The sequence below is a fragment of the Leopardus geoffroyi genome, chromosome B4 (genome assembly GCF_018350155.1).
Source record: "Leopardus geoffroyi isolate Oge1 chromosome B4, O.geoffroyi_Oge1_pat1.0, whole genome shotgun sequence".
NCBI classification, from domain to species: Eukaryota; Metazoa; Chordata; class Mammalia; order Carnivora; family Felidae; genus Leopardus; species Leopardus geoffroyi.
This window is the reverse complement of record NC_059341.1, coordinates 4,351,757-4,357,129: the sequence shown is the minus strand read 5'-3', so window position 1 is coordinate 4,357,129 and position 5,373 is coordinate 4,351,757. Positions and strand designations below refer to the sequence as shown.

The 5,373-nt window shown below is 48.0% G+C and overlaps 1 long non-coding RNA gene across 2 annotated transcripts; it reads left to right on the top strand.

Annotated features, from left to right (window-relative positions):
• The first annotated feature begins 614 nt into the window (after nt 1–614).
• Nucleotides 615–4,597, top strand: LOC123590993. Of its 2 annotated transcripts, XR_006709068.1 has the most exons (4): nt 615–1,494; nt 3,072–3,142; nt 3,259–3,876; nt 4,091–4,597. It is a non-coding gene; the product is annotated as an uncharacterized LOC123590993 (long non-coding RNA). The 2 variants fall into 2 exon arrangements; XR_006709067.1 differs by having other exon boundaries at nt 3,072–3,876.
• The last annotated feature ends 776 nt before the right edge of the window (nt 4,598–5,373 follow it).

Here is a 5,373-nt window from a genome sequence, read left to right as displayed (position 1 = left end):
ACCTGCTTGGGGATGATGAAATAATCTTTGTTCTGAGAAGATGCAAACACAGGACTCACATGGTGGCTTTTGAACTAGTTTTCCGGTTGGTCTTGTTTCCTGAGCAAGCTCGTGTCCTGTTTGCCGCATGCTGTTGCTATGGGCACAACGACATATGCCAGCTGCTGGCTTGTGGCTTCAGCCTGACCGCCATGTTGGGAAGGTGCGTTTGCTAGTTTGTCTTCGTTGGTCGGTTGCTTTTTCTTGAGTTGCTGATTTAATGCCATATCAAGTCTCCCCACGGACAATTTCTGAGACGGTTTCCTAATTTTTCCTATGCTTTTTAGTTCATTGTGACTTGGGTCTCTTACCTCTCTCAGAGGTGGCCCTTTCTGCAAATTGCTGTCCTGTTAGAGGGTCGGTTTATATGGTCAACACGCTTGACACCCTTAACTTTTTTTTAAAATTTTTTTAACGTTTATTTATTTTTGAGACAGAGAGAGACAGAGCATGAACGGGGGAGGGGCAGAGAGAGAGGGAGACACAGAATCGGAAACAGGCTCCAGGCTCTGAGCCATCAGCCCAGAGCCCGACGCGGGGCTCGAACTCACGGACCGCGAGATCGTGACCTGGCTGAAGTCGGACGCTTAACCGACTGAGCCACCCAGGCGCCCGACACCAATAACTTTTGTAGGGACTATATGTGGAATCTGAATGGGGTGACCGGGGGGGGGGGTTGTGTATACACACACACACACACACACACACACACACACGAATATTACTCAGCCATAAAAAATAATGAAATTTTGCCATTTGCAATGACATGGAGGGAGCTGAAGAGTATCATGCTGGGCGAAATAAGCGAGTCAGAGACAGACAGACATCATATGCTTTCACTCCGGTAGTCGTTTCAACGGTAAGATTTTCAATGTTTGTTTATATCCTTTAAAGATGTGCCATGTGGATCCTCCGTGGTTTTGCCCTGAAATTATTATAAGCTACATTTACCTGCGCTAACACAGGCCAAATATTTCCCAGTTGGTCAACGGGTTTTTAGTTTAATTTTGTTATTTATGCTAGTGTTGAAATTGGTGGAGTAAGTTTCTAAATGTATTCTAGCTGTAAATTTTGTTTTTTAATTTTAAAATCCATTTTAGTTTCTCAATATGCCAGTCTCTGTTTCTGTTACACCAGGGCTGGAGGCATCGTTCCCTCCCCCCGCCCCCCGTATCTATTTATTTTTAGCTTTTCCACATGCCATTCTGTAATCCACCTAGAGTTTATTTTGGTATGTGGTCTAAGCTTTGCATCTAAATGTTTTTATTCCAACAAGACCTATTAAAAGACTATTTGTTTTATTTTTCCTTCCCCAATGAACGTCTGAAATCTGTCTCGTGGAATGAGTGGCTGCCCTCTTCTCCGCCAAGCACCTGGACATCCTGAAGTTTATCCACCTGCACCCTTGAATCCTGGCGCCTGAGAGAGGGCTCCTCATCCCAGGTCACACCACAGGTAAGTGGCTATGGCCAATACTTATTTACTTAAAAAAAAATGGTGGGTACTGTTTTCTGGTTGACCTGCTCTAAGCTGGCTTCCTGGTCGATGTCACACTTCCCTGCCGTCCAGTGCCTGCTGGCATTTGGTAGGTTGGGTATAAATGAATGGTTCTGAACCTATTAGCAGTAATCATATGTACTGGCAGCAGAGAATCACTACAGGAGGATAAGGTGAGCAAACCCCTGTAGAGGGAGGGCCCGGGAAGGGGCGGGAAGTGACAGCAGCAGGCCAGGCAGCCCCCGCCCCCATTGGCGCTGCACATCCACAGGAAGCACGCCTGGCCCCTTTTGGCACACTCGTCACTCCCCCCTCTCCCCTTCGGGGAGGAGGAGTAACTGGGTGGCAGTTTCCTGAGAGAAGGATCTGGATACGTAGTCTCCCTCCCCTCGCTCCTCTCTCTGCACTCCACCTGTCTCCAGGGAGTTTCTTTTTGGGCGTTTGGCTTTTGTGCGCTTAGCAGGAGAGCTCGTCCCCTGGGAGGGGACCTCTGAGCTGATGGAATCGGGTTCTAGTGTTCGCTGTTAGGCAGCCCTGGCGCTCCACTCCTCAGCCGAGTCTCCCAACCCAGCAGTGATCAAGTTGGCCTTTTCATCTCCCGTTACCAAAGCTGTGCACCTGTCTTTGAGTCGGTTCCAAGTGTGGATGGATATGCTCGTGCCATTGATTTTTTCCACACCCCAACAGTAATCCAAGATTAGGAATAAACATCATGGGGGGTGCCTGGGTGGCTCCGTCAGTTGAGTGACCGACTTGGCTTTGGGTCATGATCTCACGGTTCATGGGTTGAAGCCCTGCGTCGGGCTCTGCGCTGACAGCTCAGAGCCTGGCGCCTGCTTCAGATTCTCTGTCTCCCTCTCTCTCTGCCCCTCCCCTGCTCATGCTCTGTCTCTCTCTCTCCCTCTCTTGAAAATAAATAAACATTTAAAAAAATTAAAAGTAAACAAAAAGCATGACTGAATAATCCACTAATGGTAAACACCAGTCCCAATGAAAAAATAGAGAAAGTAAACCCAGTGTGTTGAAGGACCCGCATCTGTGGAGCTCTGTTGCAGTCTGTGTTTCTCCCCGTTTTGTGGCTTTCGGATTTTAAGATAAATGGGTATGAGTCAGCATTTCTGTTTTTAGAGTAAAGTAGCATTTGTGTGAGCCCCGACCTCTTAAGAAACGCTGGAAGTCTTTCTAACAGGTCCCCCCTCATTTTTTATTTTGCTGTCTGTTGCTGTGGATTACCACACCTCATTCTGGAGAGAGCAAAAAAAGGCAGGTTTTTCAAAAGTCAGGAAATCTCACAAATGGTATTTCCGGAAAAGATCTTAATTCTATCCCATTTCAATTGCCTCCATATAACAGAAATGACCAGATTCTGTTCCGGGGTCTTTCCACAAAGCTGGTCGGTGGAATTCAGGCTTGAGAGCCAAGTCCATTAACACACGCTCCCGAGCCATTTGTCTGGCACTGACCTTGGGTGGACGCTCCTGTGTGGCTTACCTCGAAGACGTCTTCTTTCTAAAATTCTATCCTCTTCTTTAAAGACTTGATCGGATGGTGGTTATGAAGGTAAGGACACATGGAAGAATGCCACTTTCCTCGACAGATGAGACAGGTCCAAGAAGACAATTTTTTCTTTAAGTGGGGTCGCTTTTTTTCCGAACAAGGCTTGCATCCACAGCAATTTTATGCTACAACGTGAATAATGGACTGGAAAACCTTTCTTTCCAGGACAGACGTATATATACGAGGCATGTTTTTCCCCTGCTATTCAATAATGATTATTTTGATTACACAGAGAAGGTCTTAGGTAAGTGGAACAATATAAAATCAATGTGAAAAAAAGGTAAAAATGTGTTTTTTGGGGGTATTAGACGATGGTGAAACAGGTAATTTGTGTGTGTGTGTGTGTGTGTGTGTGTGTGTGTGTTGAATAATGCAGAGTAAAGTTATCCTAATTCCATTCATCAATTAATTTAATTTTGATTCCACGTTAACCTCCTTTACTCAGTTCCTCTCCCCAGCCCCACCCCCCCAAATCCCTGTAAGGAAGCCCTGTGAATGCCCCAGACATGAGGCTATGAGAGCTTGGCTGAGCTCCTGCGTCTGGGGATTACTTTCCAGATTTATTTGCGGGGTGTCTGTGCCGGGCAAGTCTTAGCTTTCGCAAAAGACTAATTACTCCTTGTACCTTTTAACATTAAAATGCATCTGAGACCTTGCCTCCATTTAACACAACTCTGAGGCATACCTTATTCAGCAGAAGCAACGGGGGCCCCTGTCGCCAAGGCTTAGCAGATAAGAAGATTAGGACAACGGATTTTAACTTTCATTTCTTTGATGCAAAAGGTAAGAACACCTGATTTCAATATTTAATTCCTTTGATATTTTACCTTTGGATTTAATTTTCTTGAACTTTAACTTGCAAGAAAATTTTATTCTCTGCACTTGAATTTCTCCCTGGAAATTCTGAAATGGCAGATTTGCATTCACACGGGGTGGGCCTCTCGGAGGTCATTTTATTATCCTGCCCTTTTGACACTGGGATTGGATTCTATTTCAGGGCTTCTAAGGGCCATGCTGACGACTCACATGGGCCGACACAGGGGATGGGAGAGAGGACAGGAGGGGAGCTGTCTGGTGTACAGAAGGCCTCCAAGTTACGTTAATCACTGAAGAGCTCTGAGCTGTTGTAGAGCCTTCTGGAAGCAAAAGGAACCGTTCACAGCCGTGGTCCTGGGGGAACTGAAGGCCAGGTTTGGGGAGTTGCTTTTCTGAAGAAGCAACACTGTGTTCATCTGTTCTCACCCACCTCCTCCCCTGCAAGGATCCAGCGCAACCCCGGGGCAAGGGCTAAGACAACAGAGGTTGCAGATTGGGAGTGTGGAGAATTCGCTCTTTGTGCATGCGTGCTATTGGCCAGTGTCCCCAGCTCCTGTCCAGCTGTGCCCTCACTCCCTGACACCACCAGGTGCACTGTCAGCGAGGCCCCACGCACAAGGGACATGTGGGTCTCTGTTCAGAAAGCAGAACTTGCTGTGAAAGGTGATAATAAAATGCAAAGCTCTTCCCTTCCTGACCCGCCGTGGGGATTTCATTTGGACCTTGATGTCAAGATGGTCACTCAGTGGGAAGGGGGAACCGCTGTAGGAGGGGGCAGGGAGCCGAGGGTGGCAGGCTGTAGGGAGGGGACACCAGAGAACCCAGCCTAGGGGGCAGACATCGGACCTCCCCTGAGCCAAGGCTCCCAACCTCAGAGCACACCCCACTGAAGCATCGGATTTCACCTAAAACATAAATCCCAAGATAAAGTTACTACTAATGTCCAGATGACGACTCAGAGCATCAAAACCCGGGCGTGGAGCCCTTGTCCGCCCGGCTCTGTGTGGAGGACCAGGCCCAAGTGATACCTCCTGTCGTTTCTCACCCTGCGTCTCAGCTTCCCGCCCCCTCGGCCCCACTCCTCGCGCTCATCCATGCAGATGCGCCGTCACCACCCACGGGCTCGGCCAGTACCCCCATTTCTTCCCCTGGGACCAAGTGGTATACTCCCACATTTTAAAGTCAAAAGGAAAAGAAAGGAAATCCTCAATGCATCACTGGCAGACCCTTTGACTGTCTCCCCAGAATGAATGAGTAGCAGAATCAGTAGAGGCATGGATATACTCAGAGTGTAATTGCAGGATTTCGTCCAGCATCTGGCTGGTGCCAACCTGTGCCCCTTCATGACTTCTGTTCCGGTCACACTGGCTGGCACACCAAACCCACACCCACACCCACGCCCACTGGATATGCCTTTGTTGACTGGCCCATTTCTAGCTCTGTCCCAAATCTTGGCTCAGAGAT